Source organism: Pseudophryne corroboree, chromosome 6 (assembly GCF_028390025.1).
Source record: "Pseudophryne corroboree isolate aPseCor3 chromosome 6, aPseCor3.hap2, whole genome shotgun sequence".
Lineage (NCBI taxonomy): Eukaryota > Metazoa > Chordata > Amphibia > Anura > Myobatrachidae > Pseudophryne > Pseudophryne corroboree.
The window spans coordinates 435,952,624-435,978,511 of record NC_086449.1 but is presented as its reverse complement, the minus strand read 5'-3'; the positions used below and the strand labels follow the sequence as shown (position 1 = coordinate 435,978,511).

General features: G+C 35.2%; 3 pseudogenes; 1 reads left to right on the top strand and 2 right to left on the bottom strand.

Annotated features, from left to right (window-relative positions):
- Positions 1-263: 263 nt before the first annotated feature.
- LOC134939060 (5S ribosomal RNA) lies at positions 264-382 on the bottom strand (annotated as a pseudogene).
- Positions 383-8,484: 8,102 nt separating this feature from the next.
- On the top strand, positions 8,485-8,603 carry LOC134936853 (5S ribosomal RNA; annotated as a pseudogene).
- Positions 8,604-25,769: 17,166 nt separating this feature from the next.
- LOC134939059 (5S ribosomal RNA) lies at positions 25,770-25,888 on the bottom strand (annotated as a pseudogene).

Genomic DNA, 25,888 nt, shown 5'->3' with positions numbered 1-25,888 from the left:
AGTGACACCTGAGATGAAAATATTAAGAATTTAATTTCAGCATAACAGAAAATTCTTCCAATGCCAATTGTAATGGTTTATCCTGGTAACGATTAATCTGCTATTTCTAAATTTTCTGATCAATAATTGCAATATGCAAAAGAGCTCTAGATGAGTGTGTGATCAGAAAGAGATTCAATGAGAAGAGGGGAATATAGATATGAAAATGGTAACAGTCAAAGGTTGCTCCAACACCTCTGCTTTTCACATGTATACAGAGGTATTTGTTACTGCACCTAATATTCCCTGGAAGTCTCCCATCCAGGTACTAATCAGGCTATTCACTGCTTAGCTTCCAAGATCAGACGAGATTGGGCGTAGCCAGTGAGATGTGGCAGTAATATCCCATAGATTGTGAATGAGAGAGTGTATGGTTATTGGCATATACCAGATACAGTACTTCTGCTGTCCATTATTGCGCACAGTTTCCCTGTTACTCTTAGCATTGCAGGGGAGTTATATAGCTGGCGTCAGGATGAGAGAGTACTGAAAAAGTAAGATATAGGAAACGTATAGGTTCAGAGCCCGTCTTCTGCTGTCTACTGTCATATAGCTTAATATAGCGGACAATGGATGAGAGAGGCGGGTTGTCTGGGCCTATTGAGTAATGGTGTGAAATTACACAGATATCTTAAGGTTTTTATTATGATAGTACAGAATTCAATTATATATTCTTAATCCTAATAGTAGTGGGCAAAGGGATTAATATTTCCGCTATTGGTGATACCCCTAGAGTATTGCAGAAGAAGGCCGAAGCCAGCTGTTAGGGATATCTCAAAACACTTGTAATAGTATGAATTATATCTCACTAATTAGGGTATAAGAGTGGGAGAGAAAAAAAGAGACATCAAAGAGTGTTGAATGTCTTAATACTGTAAATAATGGATAGCAGATTAAACAAAAATTAAAAAATTAAACAATTAATGACAAAACATTTTTTTGTCGAATATACGATACCAGGAGGTGAGTGGGCTGAACCGTGCACTGTTCAGCACCACTTGTCACAGACGGCCGTTTCACCTGAAGGTGGCTTGTTCACTGTGTGAGGTGGTGGTGGAAGAGAGTCTATTTAAGGCAAGAAGGGGGGTGGTCTCAAAATTCAGACCAATCACAGGAAGGAGGAAGTAGATTGTGTGATGTCAGAAAGACATCCTGCGCATCACTTCCGGTTTCAAAATCCAGAGATTAATGTTTTTTCATTATACATAGGGCCGTATCTATGGTTAGATAGGGCTTATAATATTGAGTGAGATAAAATAAACGAATAGGAAGGATAATTGTTTAAAATTAATTGTTGGGGCCAAGATCGAGGTATTGGCTCCATTGCCAGAAGTTTATAAGTCACTGGAGTTGTCAGGGACGCGTCACTAGACATGGTCGCGTCACTTCCGGTTGAAAAGACCGGAAGTGGTGCGCGTGGCCGTCATACGGAGTTTATATAAGGCTGAGTGGAAAGGTCACATAGGGCTGTGGATAACTAGGGATGAGCCTCAGGGGGAGTGGGGGGGTACATATTAGCCCAGATGATAAGGCCACAATCGGAGTAAAAACTCCGTGGCCGGAAATGGCGTCAGTAATAGGACATGGTCGCGTCACTTCCGGTTGAAAAGACCGGAAGCGGCGCGCGTGGCCGTCATACGGAGTTTATATAAGGCTGAGTGGAAAGGTCACTTAGAGCTGGGGATAACTGGGGATGAGCCTCAAGGGGAGTGGGGGGGTTTACATATTGGCCCGGATGATGAGGTCACAATCGGAGTGAAAGCTCCGTGACCGGAAATGGCGTCAGTATACCATCATACAGGAAATGCTTGGTTGCATCACTTCCTGTTTACATATCCCCATTCGTAATAATCGGACTTACGTGGGCGCATAACGGGACATGGACGCATAACTTCCGGTCACGAGGGCCGGAAGTGGCGAAAAAAGCCGCCACTTATAAGTTTATGTGCGGCTGATTAAAGGGTGATTTTAGACTGGAAATAGCTGATTGAGCCTACGGAGGAATGAAGGAATATGAAAATACATATTTAGATGGCCCTGACAGTGGGACCGCATACGAAGTAAAAGCTCCGTGACCGGAAGTGGCGTCGGAGCATCATCATATAGAAAAAACCCTAGCTGCATCACTTCCTGTTCTGAAAGGGATAAGAAAAGCTATGTGCAACCATTGTTGTAGATAGGAAAATAGTGATCTATTTGTAGTGTTTATATTTTAATGGTTGCTGGGTAACCATAAGGTAAATAAAATAAAAGATGTTGAGTTTAAAAATATGCATTTGTAATTTGTGTCTATAAATTGCTGGCAAAAAGAGTCATTAGGTTATATTTTAGTGTGTTTTTGTGATTTCTGAGTGAATGTGTAGTGAGTAGAAATTGGTGCCGTGTTGGTGCAATATGAGTGTGTGGCGGTTAGTTTGAATATGAATAAGGGGGTGAGTCATCGTAAATACCTGTATTGGGAGTGCCATATGGGTATGAATGTGGGTTGGTGTAAATGTGAGAGAATAAGTGGAATTGTTGGATAAAGAGGTTGATTGGATGGGGGCAGATGAAGAAAAGGGAAGGGAAAAGGTGAGGTTGGGAGACCATTAGTATAGGTGTCTTTTTGGAACATCAAATAAAAACTCCATAATTTATGTGTTCGTTCATGCCTTTTGGCGCAAGACTGTTGAGTTTGAAGGTCCATTCGGATTCATGTTTGAGCAATTCTTGCATCAAATCTCCTCCGCGTATTCCTAGGTTGATTCTTTCCAGACCAAAGGCTTTGAGTTCTTTGGGATTGCCCTGATGATGGTTAAAAAAGTGGCGCGCCACTGACGTTAGTTTTTTTATTTTTTTAATATCGGATGATGCATTTCTCACAGAGCCTATGTGTTCCAGGATACGTTGTTTTAGGGCTCTTGTGGTAATGCCCACATATTTCATGTCACAGCTACATGATATGCAGTATACAACTCCAACTGCATTGCAGTTGATAAATTGGTTAATTAATTTCTCTTCTCCATACCGATCAATAATGGAAGATGTTTTGACCATATGTGGGCATGCTTTACAATTTCCACATGGGAAGGAGCCCTTGATGGTTGGCTGTTTTTTGGGATTTTTGGTGAAATGGCTACTGGTGAGTTTATCTTTGAGATTTTTGGACCTTCTCCAACTCATGGAGGGTTTTTGTCCTATTGTTTCTGCTAGGTCCTTGTCTAGAAGTAAGACTGGCCAGTGCCTGTTAATGGATTCTTGTATCTCCCTCCACTCTCTGCAAAAGGTGCCCACGAATCTGAGCTTGTTATCTTGTTCCGGTGATTTGTGAGTTTTTGTCTGTGGAAAGATCAACTTGTCCCTCGGTGTCTGGCTGGTGTGCCATTTTGCTTTTTTGATAGACCTATGACTGTAGCCACGTTCACGTAATCTTGTTGTTAGTTCCATACTTTTCTCTAAAAAGATTGAAGAATCTGAGCAATTTCTTTTCAAACGTAAGAACTCATCCTTAGGGATATTTTCCACTGTTGGGGGGAAATGTGCACTTGTTTGATGTAGCAGGCTGTTTGTGGATGTTTCTTTGCGATATAGTTTGGTTTCTATTTGGCCATTGGGTGCTCTAGAAATCACAAGGTCTATGAAGCATACTGAGTCCTTACTGATGTGATATGTGAGTTTGAGATTATTGTCATTGGTGTTTAATTCCTCAATGAATGTTAATAACAAACTTCTGTCACCTTCCCAAATCAGGATGATGTCATCGATGTAGCGCCACCATGCAACTACATGCCGTGTATATTTCTCATTATTGGGATGCATCACAATTTCCCTCTCCCACCAGCCTAAGTACAGGTTCGCATACGTTGGTGCGCAGGTCGCGCCCATCGCTGTGCCGCGAGTTTGAAGATAGAACCTGTCGTTAAAGGTGAAGTAGTTCCTCGTTAGTATGAAGTCCAATAATTCAATTAGTAGGTCATGAAACTCATTATTGCCAGCCATTTCAAGAAAGTATCTGACTGCTTTTATACCGATCTGATGTTTGATGCTGGTGTAGAGCGATTCTACATCTAATGTTACCAAAAGGTGGTTGTCATCGAGTTGGACATCATGTAGTTTTTGGAGTATGTCCGTTGTATCCCGCAGATATGAAGGAAGGTTTAACACGTGTTGTCGTAAGTGCAAATCCAAAAAGGTACTCGGTTTTTCCAGAATTCCACCTTGTCCTGATACAATAGGTCGTCCTGGTGGTACTGTGATGTTTTTATGAACCTTGGGTAGAAGATATAGTGTGGGTGTTTTGGGTTTGGTGGTTGTCAGTTGGATCGAACGTTATTTGTTTGTAACATTATATATCCCCCAGTTGTCTCATTAAGACAATGAGACAACTGGGGGATATACAATGTTACAAACAAATAACGTTCGATCCAACTGACAACTTTAGGATCGCCCTCAATAGGATCTTAGATCGGGCATACTCCCAAGGCACATTAACCAAGGAGGAAACTGAATATCTAACAACCACCAAACCCAAAACACCCACACTATATCTTCTACCCAAGGTTCATAAAAACATCACAGTACCACCAGGACGACCTATTGTATCAGGACAAGGTGGAATTCTGGAAAAACCGAGTACCTTTTTGGATTTGCACTTACGACAACACGTGTTAAACCTTCCTTCATATCTGCGGGATACAACGGACATACTCCAAAAACTACATGATGTCCAACTCGATGACAACCACCTTTTGGTAACATTAGATGTAGAATCGCTCTACACCAGCATCAAACATCAGATCGGTATAAAAGCAGTCAGATACTTTCTTGAAATGGCTGGCAATAATGAGTTTCATGACCTACTAATTGAATTATTGGACTTCATACTAACGAGGAACTACTTCACCTTTAACGACAGGTTCTATCTTCAAACTCGCGGCACAGCGATGGGCGCGACCTGCGCACCAACGTATGCGAACCTGTACTTAGGCTGGTGGGAGAGGGAAATTGTGATGCATCCCAATAATGAGAAATATACACGGCATGTAGTTGCATGGTGGCGCTACATCGATGACATCATCCTGATTTGGGAAGGTGACAGAAGTTTGTTATTAACATTCATTGAGGAATTAAACACCAATGACAATAATCTCAAACTCACATATCACATCAGTAAGGACTCAGTATGCTTCCTAGACCTTGTGATTTCTAGAGCACCCAATGGCCAAATAGAAACCAAACTATATCGCAAAGAAACATCCACAAACAGCCTGCTACATCAAACAAGTGCACATTTTCCCCCCAACAGTGGAAAATATCCCTAAGGGTGAGTTCTTACGTTTGAAAAGAAATTGCTCAGATTCTTCAATCTTTTTAGAGAAAAGTATGGAACTAACAACAAGATTACGTGAACGTGGCTATAGTCATAGGTCTATCAAAAAAGCAAAATGGCACACCAGCCAGACACCGAGGGACAAGTTGATCTTTCCACAGACAAAAACTCACAAATCACCGGAACAAGATAACAAGCTCAGATTCGTGGGCACCTTTTGCAGAGAGTGGAGGGAGATACAAGAATCCATTAACAGGCACTGGCCAGTCTTACTTCTAGACAAGGACCTAGCAGAAACAATAGGACAAAAACCCTCCATGAGTTGGAGAAGGTCCAAAAATCTCAAAGATAAACTCACCAGTAGCCATTTCACCAAAAATCCCAAAAAACAGCCAACCATCAAGGGCTCCTTCCCATGTGGAAATTGTAAAGCATGCCCACATATGGTCAAAACATCTTCCATTATTGATCGGTATGGAGAAGAGAAATTAATTAACCAATTTATCAACTGCAATGCAGTTGGAGTTGTATACTGCATATCATGTAGCTGTGACATGAAATATGTGGGCATTACCACAAGAGCCCTAAAACAACGTATCCTGGAACACATAGGCTCTGTGAGAAATGCATCATCCGATATTAAAAAAATGAAAAAACTAACGTCAGTGGCGCGCCACTTTTTTAACCATCATCAGGGCAATCCCAAAGAACTCAAAGCCTTTGGTCTGGATAGAATCAACCTAGGAATACGCGGAGGAGATTTGATGCAAGAATTGCTCAAACATGAATCCGAATGGACCTTCAAACTCAACAGTCTTGCGCCAAAAGGCATGAACGAACACATAAATTATGGAGTTTTTATTTGATGTTCCAAAAAGACACCTATACTAATGGTCTCCCAACCTCACCTTTTCCCTTCCCTTTTCTTCATCTGCCCCCATCCAATCAACCTCTTTATCCAACAATTCCACTTATTCTCTCACATTTACACCAACCCACATTCATACCCATATGGCACTCCCAATACAGGTATTTACGATGACTCACCCCCTTATTCATATTCAAACTAACCGCCACACACTCATATTGCACCAACACGGCACCAATTTCTACTCACTACACATTCACTCAGAAATCACAAAAACACACTAAAATATAACCTAATGACTCTTTTTGCCAGCAATTTATAGACACAAATTACAAATGCATATTTTTAAACTCAACATCTTTTATTTTATTTACCTTATGGTTACCCAGCAACCATTAAAATATAAACACTACAAATAGATCACTATTTTCCTATCTACAACAATGGTTGCACATAGCTTTTCTTATCCCTTTCAGAACAGGAAGTGATGCAGCTAGGGTTTTTTCTATATGATGATGCTCCGACGCCACTTCCGGTCACGGAGCTTTTACTTCGTATGCGGTCCCACTGTCATGGCCATCTAAATATGTATTTTCATATTCCTTCATTCCTCCGTAGGCTCAATCAGCTATTTCCAGTCTAAAATCACCCTTTAATCAGCCGCACATAAACTTATAAGTGACGGCTTTTTTCGCCACTTCCGGCCCTCGTGACCGGAAGTTATGCGTCCATGTCCCGTTATGCGCCCACGTAAGTCTGATTATTACGAATGGGGATATGTAAACAGGAAGTGATGCAACCAAGCATTTCCTGTATGATGGTATACTGACGCCATTTCCGGTCACGGAGCTTTCACTCCGATTGTGACCTCATCATCCGGGCCAATATGTAAACCCCCCCCACTCCCCTTGAGGCTCATCCCCAGTTATCCCCAGCTCTAAGTGACCTTTCCACTCAGCCTTATATAAACTCCGTATGACGGCCACGCGCGCCGCTTCCGGTCTTTTCAACCGGAAGTGACACGACCATGTCCTATTACTGACGCCATTTCCGGCCACGGAGTTTTTACTCCGATTGTGGCCTTATCATCTGGGCTAATATGTACCCCCCCACTCCCCCTGAGGCTCATCCCTAGTTATCCACAGCCCTATGTGACCTTTCCACTCAGCCTTATATAAACTCCGTATGACGGCCACGCGCACCACTTCCGGTCTTTTCAACCGGAAGTGACGCGACCATGTCTAGTGACGCGTCCCTGACAACTCCAGTGACTTATAAACTTCTGGCAATGGAGCCAATACCTCGATCTTGGCCCCAACAATTAATTTTAAACAATTATCCTTCCTATTCGTTTATTTTATCTCACTCAATATTATAAGCCCTATCTAACCATAGATACGGCCCAATGTATAATGAAAAAACATTAATCTCCGGATTTTGAAACCGGAAGTGATGCGCAGGATGTCTTTCTGACATCACACAATCTACTTCCTCCTTCCTGTGATTGGTCTGAATTTTGAGACCACCCCCCTTCTTGCCTTAAATAGACTCTCTTCCACCACCACCTCACACAGTGAACAAGCCACCTTCAGGTGAAACGGCCGTCTGTGACAAGTGGTGCTGAACAGTGCACGGTTCAGCCCACTCACCTCCTGGTATCGTATATTCGACAAAAAAATGTTTTGTCATTAATTGTTTAATTTTTTAATTTTTGTTTAATCTGCTATCCATTATTTACAGTATTAAGACATTCAACGCTCTTTGATGTCTCTTTTTTTCTCTCCCACTCTTATACCCTAATTAGTGAGATATAATTCATACTATTACAAGTGTTTTGAGATATCCCTAACAGCTGGCTTCGGCCTTCTTCTGCAATACTCTAGGGGTATCACCAATAGCGGAAATATTAATCCCTTTGCCCACTACTATTAGGATTAAGAATATATAATTGAATTCTGTACTATCATAATAAAAACCTTAAGATATCTGTGTAATTTCACACCATTACTCAATAGGCCCAGACAACCCGCCTCTCTCATCCATTGTCCGCTATATTAAGCTATATGACAGTAGACAGCAGAAGACGGGCTCTGAACCTATACGTTTCCTATATCTTACTTTTTCAGTACTCTCTCATCCTGACGCCAGCTATATAACTCCCCTGCAATGCTAAGAGTAACAGGGAAACTGTGCGCAATAATGGACAGCAGAAGTACTCTATCTGGTATATGCCAATAACCATACACTCTCTCATTCACAATCTATGGGATATTACTGCCACATCTCACTGGCTATGCCCAATCTCGTCTGATCTTGGAAGCTAAGCAGTGAATAGCCTGATTAGTACCTGGATGGGAGACTTCCAGGGAATATTAGGTGCAGTAACAAATACCTCTGTATACACGTGAAAAGCAGAGGTGTTGGAGCAACCTTTGACTGTTACCATTTTCATATCTATATTCCCCTCTTCTCATTGAATCTCTTTCTGATCACACACTCATCTAGAGCTCTTTTGCATATTGCAATTATTGATCAGAAAATTTAGAAATAGATTAATCGTTACCAGGATAAACCATTACAATTGGCATTGGAAGAATTTTCTGTTATGCTGAAATTAAATTCTTAATATTTTCATCTCAGGTGTCACTGTTACCTTAAATAGTAATATTACTTGGAGAACTGCCACTCCAAAATTATTACTTCACAAGTGAGAATCATTTGACTTTCTCCGTAAATATTATATACTAAATGTGTGTTGAATTGTGTACCAGAATTTTATCATACTATAATTAAAAGTTAAGTTTTAGTTTTTTAAGCGTGCCCCAACACAGAGTCTCTCTTTCTCCTTTGTAACTTTGATACGTACTATTGACTCTGGGTGCACCACCAACAACAGTAACTCCTTTAAGACCGATACAGGCATTTCTTATGTATATGTACTGTTGGTTCACAAGGGACAAATTTCATAAGAGCCCATTACAAAGAAAAATTCTTTAGAAAGGTCCTGTGCGGCACCAAACTGACCTTCTCCTGAAGTTTATAACATGTACAGAATATCCATACTATGACATCAAGTGTCATTTTACTTTGATGTCAGAGATATACTTCTTTACTGGGACATACTTTTGTACTATGAGGTATTTCACCAAAACAACTGTAACATAAGATTTTGTAGACCTATGAAAAGACCAAGAGATATACGCTAAATTCTTCCACATTATTAGATTCTCATATTTTTCCATTATGCACTTCAGGATCATTATCAAACCCATGTAGTTTTGCAACAAAAATCATTCCTACAATAAACTCCTAAAATGTACACAGTAATGTGAATTAGAAAGATGTGTGAAAGACATATAACTTATTGCAATTTTGTGCATGGTAGAAGAAAAGATAGCTTAACTTAATACTGCCATTGTATGGACAAAATATACTGTAGCGTATGCTTTTTAAGAATACATTCATTTCTATTTACCATATTTTGAAAATAAACATTATAGTATTTATGTGTTGATTAAAATTCACCTGTAACTCCCAAACTCACTATGTATGCTAGAATATTTAGTGTGTATGTATTACATTGTGTATTAAAATTAAGTACTTGTAAATACTCACATATCGTAAGGGAGGATATCTTTTCAAAATTAATACCTGTAGGTTACAGTATTGGATTTGAAAGTTTTTCTGAAGACACATATTATATTTTTCAAAGACCACCATATGAATCAGTATTCATCAGGATTTTAATTCTTAATATAGCCACTAGGTTTGTTTGTTACAGTAATCTGAATAAACTTATTTCCTTTCTGTGTTACTGCAATAAATTATATTATTTTCTATTTTCTCTTCCAGTAACCCCACCAGCTGAAGGCGGTAAGCATTTCACTGTCATAGACTTGCAACCAAAATTTAGCCAAAAACAATGGATTGACATATTGTTATGATGAGTTGGCTTGTCAGTATATAGCTTTCTTTAAACCAAATCTATTTCCCAAAAATTCATTAGAAAATTACTTGATTATATTACAAAATGCTGTACATTTGGTTTTAGTTATACAGGATTCATGTGATTTCCATTTTGTAATTTTTTAAAAATATTTTTTTTGTTTTCTTTTTTCATTTTATTATATGGACCTCCTGGTAAATATTCAGTTGTTCCAAAGCAATAACAAAATTGCTGTTTATATGCAGTAGTTTACTTGTACATCATAGCACATAGAAATAACATTAGTACATGGATTTCTATCTTATCACTCTGTAAAGTTTATAACTTGTACAGAATATCCATACTATGACATCAAGTGTCATTCTACTTTGATATCAGAGATTTACTTGTTTGCTGGGATATACTTTTAGTATTATGAAGTATTTCACACACAAAAACTGTAACATAAGATTTTGTAGACCTATAAAAAGACCAAGAGATATACTCTAAATTCTTATCACATTATTAAATTCTCATATTTAACCATTATGCCCTTTAGGATCATTATAAAACCCATGTAGTTTTGCATCAAAAATAATTACTACAATAAACTTCTAAAATGCACACAGAAACGTTAATTAGAAAGTAGTGTGAAATACATATAACTTATTGTTATTCTGTGCATGGTAGAAGAAAATATAGCCTAATTTAGTACTGCCATTACATGGGCAAATTATAGTGTATGCTTTTTCAGAACACCTTCATTTCTATTTACCATATTTTAAAAATAAATGTTGTAGTATTTATTTGTTGATTAATATTCACCTCAAACTCCCAAACTCACTATGTATACTAGAATTTTTAGTTTGTATTTATTACAATAAGTATTAAAATTAAGTACTTGTAAATACTCACATATCTAGGGAGGATATCTTTTCAAAATTAATACCTGTAGGTTACAGTATTGGAATTTAAAGTTTTTCTGAAGACACATATTATATTTTTTACAGACCACCATATGAATCAGTATTCATCAGGATTTTAAGTCTTAATATTGCCACTACATTTGTTACAGTAATATGAATAAACTTATTTCCTTCTTTGTTACTGGAATAAATTATATTATCTTTTATTTTCTCTTCCAGTATCCCCACCATCTGAAGGCGGTAAGCATTTCACTGTCAGACTTGCAACCAAAATTTAGCCAAAAACAATGGATGACATTCTGTTATGATGATTTGCCTTGGCACTATAGTTTTCTTTAAACCAAATCTATTTCCAAAACATTCTATAGAAAATTACTTGATAACATTACAAAATGCTGTAAATTTGGTTTTAGTGATACAGGATTCATTTAATTTCCATTTTGTAACTTTTTTAAAGTACATTTTTTGTTGTCTTTTTTTCATTTTAGCATATGGACCACCAGGTAAATATTCAATTGTTCCAAAACTATCACAAAATTGCTGCTTATGTGCAGTAGTTTCCTTGTACATCATAGCACATAGAAATAACATTATTTGTAAAGTTTATAACATGTACAGAATATCCATACTATGACATCAAGTGTCATTTTACTTTGATGTCAGAGATATACTTCTTTACTGGGACATACATTTGTACTATGAGGTATTTCACCAAAACAACTGTAACATAAGATTTTGTAGACCTATGAAAAGACCAAGAGATATACTCTAAATTCTTCCACATTATTAGATTCTCATATTTTCCATTATGCACTTCAGGATCATTATCAAACCCATGTAGTTTTGCAACAAAAATCATTCCTACAATAAACTCCTAAAATGTACACAGTAATGTGAATTAGAAAGATGTGTGAAAGACATATAACTTATTGCAATTTTGTGCATGGTAGAAGAAAAGATAGCTTAACTTAATACTGCCATTGTATGGACAAAATATACTGTAGTGTATGCTTTTTAAGAATACATTCATTTCTATTTACCATATTTTGAAAATAAACATTATAGTATTTATGTGTTGATTAAAATTCACCTGTAACTCCCAAACTCACTATGTATGCTAGAATATTTAGTGTGTATGTATTACATTGTGTATTAAAATTAAGTACTTGTAAATGCTCACATATCGTAAGGGAGGATATCTTTTCAAAATTAATACCTGTAGGTTACAGTATTGGATTTGAAAGTTTTTCTGAAGACACATATTATATTTTTCAACGACCACCATATGAATCAGTATTCATCAGGATTTTAATTCTTAATATAGCCACTAGGTTTGTTTGTTACAGTAATATGAATAAACTTATTTCCTTTCTGTGTTACTGCAATAAATTATATTATTTTCTATTTTCTCTTCCAGTAACCCCACCAGCTGAAGGCGGTAAGCATTTCACTGTCATAGACTTGCAACCAAAATTTAGCCAAAAACAATGGATTGACATATTATGATGAGTTGGCTTGTCAGTATATAGCTTTCTTTAAACCAAATCTATTTCCCAAAAATTCATTAGAAAATTACTTGATTATATTACAAAATGCTGTACATTTGGTTTTAGTTATACAGGATTCATGTGATTTCCATTTTGTAATTTTTTTAAAATATTTTTTTTGTTTTCTTTTTTCATTTTATTATATGGACCTCCTGGTAAATATTCAGTTGTTCCAAAGCAATAACAAAATTGCTGTTTATATGCAGTAGTTTACTTGTACATCATAGCACATAGAAATAACATTAGTACATGGATTTCTATCTTATCACTCTGTAAAGTTTATAACTTGTACAGAATATCCATACTATGACATCAAGTGTCATTCTACTTTGATATCAGAGATTTACTTGTTTACTGGGATATACTTTTAGTATTATGAAGTATTTCACACAAAAAAACTACAACATAAGATTTTGTAGACCTATAAAAAGACCAAGAGATATACTCTAAATTCTTATCACATTATTAAATTCTCATATTTAACCATTATGCCCTTTAGGATCATTATAAAACCCATGTAGTTTTGCATCAAAAATAATTACTACAATAAACTTCTAAAATGCACACAGAAACGTTAATTAGAAAGTAGTATGAAATACATATAACTTATTGTTATTCTGTGCATGGTAGAAGAAAAGATAGCCTAATTTAGTACTGCTATTACATGGGCAAATTATAGTGTATGCTTTTTCAGAACACCTTCGTTTCTATTTACCATATTTTAAAAATAAATGTTGTAGTATTTATTTGTTGATTAATATTCACCTCAAACTCCCAAACTCACTATGTATACTAGAATTTTTAGTTTGTATTTATTACATTAAGTATTAAAATTAAGTACTTGTAAATACTCACATATCTAGGGAGGATATCTTTTCAAAATTAATACCTGTAGGTTACAGTATTGGAATTTAAAGTTTTTCTGAAGACACATATTATATTTTTCACAGACCACCATATGAATCAGTATTCATCAGGATTTTAAGTCTTAATATTGCCACTACATTTGTTACAGTAATATGAATAAACTTATTTCCTTCTTTGTTACTGGAATAAATTATATTATCTTTTATTTTCTCTTCCAGTATCCCCACCATCTGAAGGCGGTAAGCATTTCACTGTCAGACTTGCAACCAAAATTTAGCCAAAAAACAATAGATGACATTCTGTTATGATGATTTGCCTTGGCACTATAGTTTTCTTTAAACCAAATCTATTTCCAAAACATTCTATAGAAAATTACTTGATAACATTACAAAATGCTGTAAATTTGGTTTTAGTGATACAGGATTCATTTAATTTCCATTTTGTAACTTTTTTAAAGTACATTTTTTGTTGTCTTTTTTTCATTTTAGCATATGGACCACCAGGTAAATATTCAATTGTTCCAAAACTATCACAAAATTGCTGCTTATGTGCAGTAGTTTCCTTGTACATCATAGCACATAGAAATAACATTATTTGTAAAGTTTATAACATGTACAGAATATCCATACTATGACATCAAGTGTCATTTTACTTTGATGTCAGAGATATACTTGTTTACTGGGACATACTTTTGTACTATGAGGTATTTCACCAAAACAACTGTAACATAAGATTTTGTAGACCTATGAAAAGACCAAGAGATATACTCTAAATTCTTCCACATTATTAGATTCTCATATTTTTCCATTATGCACTTCAGGATCATTATCAAACCCATGTAGTTTTGCAACAAAAATCATTACTACAATAAACTCCTAAAATGTACACAGTGATGTGAATTAGAAAGATGTGTGAAAGACATATAACTTATCGCAATTTTGTGCATGGTAGAGGAAAAGATAGCTTAACTTAATACTGCTATTGTATGGACAAAATATACTGTAGTGTATGCTTTTTAAGAATACATTCATTTCTATTTACCATATTTTGAAAATAAACATTATAGTATTTATTTGTTGATTAAAATTCACCTGTAACTCCCAAACTCACTATGTATGCTAGAATATTTAGTGTGTATGTATTACATTGTGTATTAAAATTAAGTACTTGTAAATACTCACATATCGTAAGGGAGGATATCTTTTCAAAATTAATACCTGTAGGTTACAGTATTGGAATTGAAAGTTTTTCTGAAGACACATATTATATTTTTAAAAGACCACCATAGGAATCAGTATTCATCAGGATTTTAATTCTTAATATAGCCACTAGGTTTGTTTGTTACAGTAATCTGAATAAAGTTATTTCCTTTCTGTGTTACTGCAATAAATTATATTATTTTCTATTTTCTCTTCCAGTAACCCCACCAGCTGAAGGCGGTAAGCATTTCACTGTCATAGACTTGCAACCAAAATTTAGCCAAAAACAATGGATTGACATATTGTTATGATGAGTTGGCTTGTCAGTATATAGCTTTCTTTAAACCAAATCTATTTCCCAAAAATTCATTAGAAAATTACTTGATTATATTACAAAATGCTGTACATTTGGTTTTAGTTATACAGGATTCATGTGATTTCCATTTTGTAATTTTTTAAAATATTTTTATTGGTTTCTTTTTTCATTTTATTATATGGACCTCCTGGTAAATATTCAGTTGTTCCAAAGCAATAACAAAATTGCTGTTTATATGCAGTAGTTTACTTGTACATCATAGCACATAGAAATAACATTAGTACATGGATTTCTATCTTATCACTCTGTAAAGTTTATAACTTGTACAGAATATCCATACTATGACATCAAGTGTCATTCTACTTTGATATCAGAGATTTACTTGTTTACTGGGATATACTTTTAGTATTATGAAGAATTTCACACAAAAAAACTGTAACATAAGATTTTGTAGACCTATAAAAAGACCAAGAGATATACTCTAAATTCTTATCACATTATTAAATTCTCATATTTAACCATTATGCCCTTTAGGATCATTATAAAACCCATGTAGTTTTGCATCAAAAATCATTACTACAATAAACTTCTAAAATGCACACAGAAACGTTAATTAGAAAGTAGTGTGAAATACATATAACTTATTGTTATTCTGTGCATGGTAGAAGAAAAGATAGCCTAATTTTGTACTGCCATTACATGGGCAAATTATAGTGTATGCTTTTTCAGAACACCTTCATTTCTATTTACCATATTTTAAAAATAAATGTTGTTGTATTTATTTGTTGATTAATATTCACCTCAAACTCCCAAACTCACTATGTATACTAGAATTTTTAGTTTGTATTTATTACATTTTGTATTAAAATTAAGTACTTGTAAATACTCACATATCTAGGGAGGATATCTTTTCAAAATTAATACCTGTAGGTTAAAGTATTGGAATTTAAAGTTTTTCTGAAGACACATATTATATTTTTCACAGACCACCATATGAATCAGTATTCATCAGGATTTTAAGTCTTAATATTGCCACTACATTTGTTACAGTAATATGAATAAACTTATTTCCTTCTTTGTTACTGGAATAAATTATATTATTTTCTATTTTCTCTTCCAGTATCCCCACCATCTGAAGGCGGTAAGCATTTCACAGTCAGACTTGCAACCAAAATTTAGCCAAAAACAATGGATGACATTCTGTTATGATGATTTGCCTTGGCACTATAGTTTTCTTTAAACCAAATCTATTTCCAAAACATTCTATAGAAAATTACTTGATAACATTACAAAATGCTGTAAATTTGGTTTTAGTGATACAGGATTCATTTAATTTCCATTTTGTAACTTTTTTAAAGTAAATTTTTTGTTGTCTTTTTTTCATCTTAGCATATGGACCACCAGGTAAATATTCAATTGTTCCAAAACTATCACAAAATTGCTGCTTATGTGCAGTAGTTTCCTTGTACATCATAGCACATAGAAATAACATTATTTGTAAAGTTTATAACATGTACAGAATATCCATACTATGACATCAAGTGTCATTTTACTTTGATGTCAGAGATATACTTGTTTACTGGGACATACTTTTGTACTATGAGGTATTTCACCAAAACAACTGTAACATAAGATTTTGTAGACCTATGAAAAGACCAAGAGATATACTCTAAATTCTTCCACATTATTAGATTCTCATATTTTTCCATTATGCACTTCAGGATCATTATCAAACCCATGTAGTTTTGCAACAAAAACCATTACTACAATAAACTCTTAAAATGTACACAGTAATGTGAATTAGAAAGATGTGTGAAAGGCATATAACTTATTGCAATTTTGTGCTTGGTAGATGAAAAGATAGCTTAACTTAATACTGCCATTGTATGGACAAAATATACTGTAGTGTATGCTTTTTAAGAATACATTCATTTCTATTTACCATATTTTGAAAATAAACATTATAGTATTTATGTGTTGATTAAAATTCACCTGTAACTCCCAAACTCACTATGTATGCTAGAATATTTAGTGTGTATGTATTACATTGTGTATTAAAATTAAGTACTTGTAAATACTCACATATCGTAAGGGAGGATATCTTTTCAAAATTAATACCTGTAGGTTACAGTATTGGAATTGAAAGTTTTTCTGAAGACACATATTATATTTTTAAAAGACCACCATAGGAATCAGTATTCATCAGGATTTTAATTCTTAATATAGCCACTAGGTTTGTTTGTTACAGTAATATGAATAAACTTATTTCCTTTCTGTGTTACTGCAATAAATTATATTATTTTCTATTTTCTCTTCCAGTAACCCCACCAGCTGAAGGCGGTAAGCATTTCACTGTCATAGACTTGCAACCAAAATTTAGCCAAAAACAATGGATTGACATACTGTTATGATGAGTTGGCTTGTCAGTATATAGCTTTCTTTAAACCAAATTTATTTCCCAAAAATTCATTAGAAAATTACTTGATTATATTACAAAATGCTGTACATTTGGTTTTAGTTATACAGGATTCATGTGATTTCCATTTTGTAATTTTTTTAAAATATTTTTTTGTTTTCTTTTTTCATTTTATTATATGGACCTCCTGGTAAATATTCAGTTGTTCCAAAGCAATAACAAAATTGCTGTTTATATGCAGTAGTTTACTTGTACATCATAGCACATAGAAATAACATTAGTACATGGATTTCTATCTTATCACTCTGTAAAGTTTATAACTTGTACAGAATATCCATACTATGACATCAAGTGTCATTCTACTTTGATATCAGAGATTTACTTGTTTACTGGGATATACTTTTAGTATTATGAAGTATTTCACACAAAAAACCTGTAACATAAGATTTTGTAGACCTATAAAAAGACCAAGAGATATACTCTAAATTCTTATCACATTATTAAATTCTCATATTTAACCATTATGCCCTTTAGGATCATTATAAAACCCATGTAGTTGTGCATCAAAAAAAATTACTACAATAAACTTCTAAAATGCACACAGAAACGTTAATTAGAAAGTAGTGTGAAATACATATAACTTATTGTTATTCTGTGCATGGTAGAAGAAAAGATAGCCTAATTTAGTACTGCCATTACATGGGCAAATTATAGTGTATGCTTTTTCAGAACACCTTCATTTCTATTTACCATATTTTAAAAATAAATGTTGTAGTATTTATTTGTTGATTAATATTCACCTCAAACTCCCAAACTCACTATGTATACTAGAATTTTTAGTTTGTATTTATTACATTAAGTATTAAAATTAAGTACTTGTAAATACTCACATATCTAGGGAGGATATCTTTTCAAAATTAATACCTGTAGGTTACAGTATTGGAATTTAAAGTTTTTCTGAAGACACATATTATATTTTTCACAGACCACCATATGAATCAGTATTCATCAGGATTTTAAGTCTTAATATTGCCACTACATTTGTTACAGTAATATGAATAAACTTATTTCCTTCTTTGTTACTGGAATAAATTATATTATCTTCTATTTTCTCTTCCAGTATCCCCACCATCTGAAGGCGGTAAGCATTTCACTGTCAGACTTGCAACCAAAATTTAGCCAAAAACAATGGATGACATTCTGTTATGATGATTTGCCTTGGCACTATAGTTTTCTTTAAACCAAATCTTTTTCCAAAACATTCTATAGAAAATTACTTGATAACATTACAAAATGCTGTAAATTTGGTTTTAGTGATACAGGATTCATTTAATTTCCATTTTGTAACTTTTTTAAAGTACATTTTTTGTTGTCTTTTTTTCATTTTAGCATATGGACCACCAGGTAAATATTCAATTGTTCCAAAACTATCACAAAATTGCTGCTTATGTGCAGTAGTTTCCTTGTACATCATAGCACATAGAAATAACATTATTTGTAAAGTTTATAACATGTACAGAATATCCATACTATGACATCAAGTGTCATTTTACTTTGATGTCAGAGATATACTTGTTTACTGGGACATACTTTTGTACTATGAGGTATTTCACCAAAACAACTGTAACATAAGATTTTGTAGACCTATGAAAAGACCAAGAGATATACTCTAAATTCTTCCACATTATTAGATTCTCATATTTTTCCATTATGCACTTCAGGATCATTATCAAACCCATGTAGTTTTGCAACAAAAATCATTCCTACAATAAACTCCTAAAATGTACACAGTAATGTGAATTAGAAAGATGTGTGAAAGACATATAACTTATTGCAATTTTGTGCATGGTAGAAGAAAAGATAGCTTAACTTAATACTGCCATTGTATGGACAAAATATACTGTAGTGTATGCTTTTTAAGAATACATTCATTTCTATTTACCATATTTTGAAAATAAACATTATAGTATTTATGTGTTGATTAAAATTCACCTGTAACTCCCAAACTCACTATGTATGCTAGAATATTTAGTGTGTATGTATTACATTGTGTATTAAAATTAAGTACTTGTAAATACTCACATATCGTAAGGGAGGATATCTTTTCAAAATTAATACCTGTAGGTTACAGTATTGGATTTGAAAGTTTTTCTGAAGACACATATTATATTTTTCAAAGACCACCATATGAATCAGTATTCATCAGGATTTTAATTCTTAATATAGCCACTAGGTTTGTTTGTTACAGTAATATGAATAAACTTATTTCCTTTCTGTGTTACTGCAATAAATTATATTATTTTCTATTTTCTCTTCCAGTAACCCCACCAGCTGAAGGCGGTAAACATTTCACTGTCATAGACTTGCAACCAAAATTTAGCCAAAAACAATGGATTGACATATTGTTATGATGAGTTGGCTTGTCAGTATATAGCTTTCTTTAAACCAAATCTATTTCCCAAAAATTCATTAGAAAATTACTTGATTATATTACAAAATGCTGTACATTTGGTTTTAGTTATACAGGATTCATGTGATTTCCATTTTGTAATTTTTTTAAAATATTTTTCTTGTTTTCTTTTTTCATTTTATTATATGGACCTCCTGGTAAATATTCAGTTGTTCCAAAGCAATAACAAAATTGCTGTTTATATGCAGTAGTTTACTTGTACATCATAGCACATATAAATAACATTAGTACATGGATTTCTATCTTATCACTCTGTAAAGTTTATAACTTGTACAGAATATCCATACTATGACATCAAGTGTCATTCTGCTTTGATATCAGAGATTTACTTGTTTACTGGGATATACTTTTAGTATTATGAAGTATTTCACACAAAAAAACTGTAACATAAGATTTTGTAGACCTATAAAAAGACCAAGAGAGATACTCTAAATTCTTATCACATTATTAAATTCTCATATTTAACCATTATGCCCTTTAGGATCATTATAAAACCCATGTAGTTTTGCATCAAAAATAATGACTACAATAAACTTCTAAAATGCACACAGAAACGTTAATTAGAAAGTAGTGTGAAATACATATAACTTATTGTTATTCTGTGCATGGTAGAAGAAAAGATAGCCTAATTTAGTACTGCCATTACATGGGCAAATTATAGTGTATGCTTTTTCAGAACACCTTCATTTCTATTTACCATATTTTAAAAATAAATGTTGTAGTATTTATTTGTTGATTAATATTCACCTCAAACTCCCAAACTCACTATGTATACTAGAATTTTTAGTTTGTATTTATTACATTAAGTATTAAAATTAAGTACTTGTAAATACTCACATATCTAGGGAGGATATCTTTTCAAAATTAATACCTGTAGGTTACAGTATTGGAATTTAAAGTTTTTCTGAAGACACATATTATATTTTTCACAGACCACCATATGAATCAGTATTCATCAGGATTTTAAGTCTTAATATTGCCACTACATTTGTTACAGTAATATGAATAAACTTATTTCCTTCTTTGTTACTGGAATAAATTATATTATCTTCTATTTTCTCTTCCAGTATCCCCACCATCTGAAGGCGGTAAGCATTTCACAGTCAGACTTGCAACCAAAATTTAGCCAAAAACAATGGATGACATTCTGTTATGATGATTTGCCTTGGCACTATAGTTTTCTTTAAACCAAATCTATTTCCAAAACATTCTATAGAAAATTACTTGATAACATTACAAAATGCTGTAAATTTGGTTTTAGTGATACAGGATTCATTTAATTTCCATTTTGTAACTTTTTTAAAGTAAATTTTTTGTTGTCTTTTTTTCATTTTAGCATATGGACCACCAGGTAAATATTCAATTGTTCCAAAACTATCACAAAATTGCTGCTTATGTGCAGTAGTTTCCTTGTACATCATAGCACATATAAATAACATTATTTGTAAAGTTTATAACATGTACAGAATATCCATACTATGACATCAAGTGTCATTTTACTTTGATGTCAGAGATATACTTGTTTACTGGGACATACTTTTGCACTATGAGGTATTTCACCAAAACAACTGTAACATAAGATTTTGTAGACCTATGAAAAGACCAAGAGATATACTCTAAATTCTTCCACATTATTAGATTCTCATATTTTTCCATTATGCACTTCAGGATCATTATCAAACCCATGTAGTTTTGCAACAAAAATCATTCCTACAATAAACTCCTAACATGTACACAGTAATGTGAATTAGAAAGATGTGTGAAAGACATATAACTTATTGCAATTTTGTGCATGGTAGAAGAAAAGATAGCTTAATTTAATACTGCCATTGTATGGACAAAATATACTGTAGTGTATGCTTTTTAAGAATACATTCATTTCTATTTACCATATTTTAAAAATAAACATTATAGGGGTATATGCAATTGCGGTCGAATTCCCGAAATTGTCGAATTTCGGGTCATTTTCGCCCAAAAAAAAAATTTGCCTATGCAATTCAGTGCTTTCCGACCAAAAAACGGACTTTCAAAATTCGACTTTTTGAAATTCGAATTTTTGCAAATTCGACTTTTCTGCAATGATACAAGTGCTGCAATTCGACCAAAGCATATTTAATTCAAGTTTGAAAATTCGACAGCAGTGCTTTTAGACAGCAAATTCATCATTTTCAATCCGCCACACTTTGGAGGGTGAAAACAATAAAAAAAAATTTAAACATGTTTTTTTTGGTGGTTTTTTTTTTAGGAATAGCATATCTATTTATATTAGAAGGGATTAGGTACTTTTTTTTTTTTTTTTGGAGACACAAATATTATTTATATATTTTTTTAAATATTATTTTTTTTAATTTTTTTTTTTATTGCTGGAACAATAAAATCCTAAAAAAAAATGGCGTGGGGTCCCCCCTCCAAAGCATAACCAGCCTCGGGCTCATCGAGCTGGTCCTGGTTCTAAAAATCCGGGGAAAAATTGGCCAGGGATCCCCCGTATTTTTAAAACCAGCACCGGGCTCTGCGCCTGGTGCTGGTGCCAAAAATACGGGGGACAAATAGAGTAGGGGTCCCCCGTATTTTTAACACCAGCATCCGGCTCCACTATCTGGACAGATAATGCCACAGCCGGGGGTCACTTTTATGCCGTGCCCTGCGGCCGTGGCATTAAATATCCAACTAGTCACCCCTGGCCGGGGTACCCTGGGGGAGTGGGGACCCCTTCAATCAAGGGGTCCCCCCCCAGCCACCCAAGGGCCAGGGGTGAAGCCCGAGGCTGTCCCCCCATCCAATGGGCTGCGGATGGGGGGGCTGATAGCCTTTTGTGATAATGAAAAGAATATTGTTTTTTCCAGCAGTACTACAAGTCCCAGCAAGCCTCCCCCGCAAGCTGGTACTTGGAGAACCACAAGTACCAGCATGCGGGAGAAAAATGGGCCCGCTGGTACCTGTAGTACTACTGGAAAAAAAATACCCAAATAAAAACAGTACACAGACACAGTGACAGTAAAACTTTATTACACACTACCGACACACACATACTTACCTATGTTCACACGCCAACATCGGTCCTCTTCTCCATGTAGAATCCAGGGGTACCTGAAAATAAAAGATCAATATACTCACCTCAGCCATGGTCCAGAGATAAATCCACGTACTTGTAGAAAAAAACAAACCGCAAATACCCGACCAAACGGACTGAAAGGGGTCCCATGCTGACACATGAGACCCCTTTCCACGAATGAGACCTGTCAGTGACAGCTGTCACAGAAAGGTCTCTAAAGCCAATCAGGAAGCGCAACTTCGTTGCGCTCAACTGATTGGCTCTGCGCGTCTGAGCAGACAGCGCATCGCACAGCCCCGTCCATTATATTCAATGGTGGGAACTTAGCGGCTAGCGGTGAGATCACCCGCCGGTCAGCGGCTGACCGCGGGTTAACCCCACCGCTACCCGCAAAGTTCCCACCATTGAAAGTAATGGAGCGGCTTTGCGATGCGCTGTCTGACAGCTCAGACAGTGCACAGCCAATCAGGTGAGCGCCACGGAAGTAGCGCTTCCTGATTGGCTGAAGGGACTTCAGTGACAGGAGTCACGTGATGTCCCGGCATTTGGGAGAAAGGGGTCTGATGTGAAAGCATGGGACCCCTTTCAGTCCGGTATGGAGCGGGTATTTGCGGTTTGTTTTTTTGCCAAGTACGTGGATTATCTCTGGACCTGGATTTACCTCTGGACGCTGGAAGGTGAGTAAAAATTTTTCACAGGTACCCTCGGATCGTCGGAGACCGTGGCAGTCGGCGTGTCAACATAGGTAAGTATGTGTGTGTCGGTAGTGTGTAATAAAGTTTTACTATCAAGGTGTCTGTGTACTGTTTTTATTTGGGTATTTTTTTCCCAGTAGTACTACAGGTACCAGCGGGCCCGTTTTTCTCCTGCATGCTGGTACTTGTGGTTCTCCAAGTACCAGCTTGCGGGGGAGGCTTGCTGGGACTTGTAGTACTGCTGGAAAAAACAATATTCTTTACATTATCACAAAAGGCTATCAGCCCCCCCATCCGCAGCCCATTGGATGGGGGGGACAGCCTCGGGCTTCACCCCTGGCCCTTGGGTGGCTGGGGGGGGACCCCCTTGATTGAAGGGGTCCCCACTCCCCCAGGGTACCCCGGCCAGGGGTGACTAGTTGGATATTTAATGCCACGGCCGCAGGGCACGGCATAAAAGTGACCCCCGGCTGTGGCATTATCTGTCCAGCTAGTGGAGCCCGGTGCTGGTGTTAAAAATACGGGGGACCCCTACTCTTTTTGTCCCCCGTATTTTTGGCACCAGCACCAGGCACAGAGCCCGGTGCTGGTTTTAAAAATACGGGGGATCCCTGGCCAATTTTTCCCAGGATTTTTAGAACCAGGACCAGCTTTGGAGGGGGGACCCCACGCCAGGTTATGCTTTGGAGGGGGGACCCCACGCCATTTTTTTTCTCGGGTTTTTCCCATTTTTCCCGTTTTTTTAAATCGCGGCAAAATCCGCCAAATCGGCCGATTTTTGCCCGCGGTTCTGGCGAATCCGTTTTTCATTGAATATGGTGAATTCCGGCAGCCACCTTCCGGAATTCACCTGTCGAATTAAGTCAAATTAAAAAACGGCGAAAAATTGCCGCGATTCGCCGTGAATTGCATATACCCCATAGTATTTATGTGTTGATTAAAATTCACCTGTAACTCCCAAACTCACTATGTATGCTAGAATATTTAGTGTGTATGTATTACATTGTGTATTAAAATTAAGTACTTGTAAATACTCACATATCGTAAGGGAGGATATCTTTTTTAAAATTAATACCTGTAGGTTAATGTATTGGAATTTAAAGTTTTTCTGAAGACACATATTATATTTTTCACAGACCACCATATGAATCAGTATTCATCAGGATTTTAAGTCTTAATATTGCCACTACATTTGTTACAGTAATATGAATAAACTTATTTCCTTCTTTGTTACTGGAATAAATTATATTATCTTCTATTTTCTCTTCCAGTATCCCCACCATCTGAAGGCGGTAAGCATTTCACTGTCAGACTTGCAACCAAAATTTAGCCAAAAACAATGGATGACATTCTGTTATGATGATTTGCCTTGGCACTATAGTTTTCTTTAAACCAAATCTATTTCCAAAACATTCTATAGAAAATTACTTGATAACATTACAAAATGCTGTAAATTTGGTTTAAGTGATACAGGATTCATTTCATTTCTATTTTGTAACTTTTTTAAAGTACATTTTTTTGTTGTCTTTTTTTCATTTTAGCATATGGACCACCAGGTAAATATTCAATTGTTCCAAAACTATCACAAAATTGCTGCTTATGTGCAGTAGTTTCCTTGTACATCATAGCACATAGAAATAACATTATTTGTAAAGTTTATAACATGAAAGTTACAAAGGAGAAAGAGAGACTCTGTGTTGGGGCACGCTTAAAAAACTAAAACTTAACTTTTAATTATAGTATGATAAAATTCTGGTACACAATTCAACACACATATAGTATATAATATTTACGGAGAAAGTCAAATGATTCTCACTTGTGAAGTAATAATTTTGGAGTGGCAGTTCTCCAAGTAATATTACTATTTAAGGTAACAGTGACACCTGAGATGAAAATATTAAGAATTTAATTTCAGCATAACAGAAAATTCTTCCAATGCCAATTGTAATGGTTTATCCTGGTAACGATTAATCTGCTATTTCTAAATTTTCTGATCAATAATTGCAATATGCAAAAGAGCTCTAGATGAGTGTGTGATCAGAAAGAGATTCAATGAGAAGAGGGGAATATAGATATGAAAATGGTAACAGTCAAAGGTTGCTCCAACACCTCTGCTTTTCACATGTATACAGAGGTATTTGTTACTGCACCTAATATTCCCTGGAAGTCTCCCATCCAGGTACTAATCAGGCTATTCACTGCTTAGCTTCCAAGATCAGACGAGATTGGGCGTAGCCAGTGAGATGTGGCAGTAATA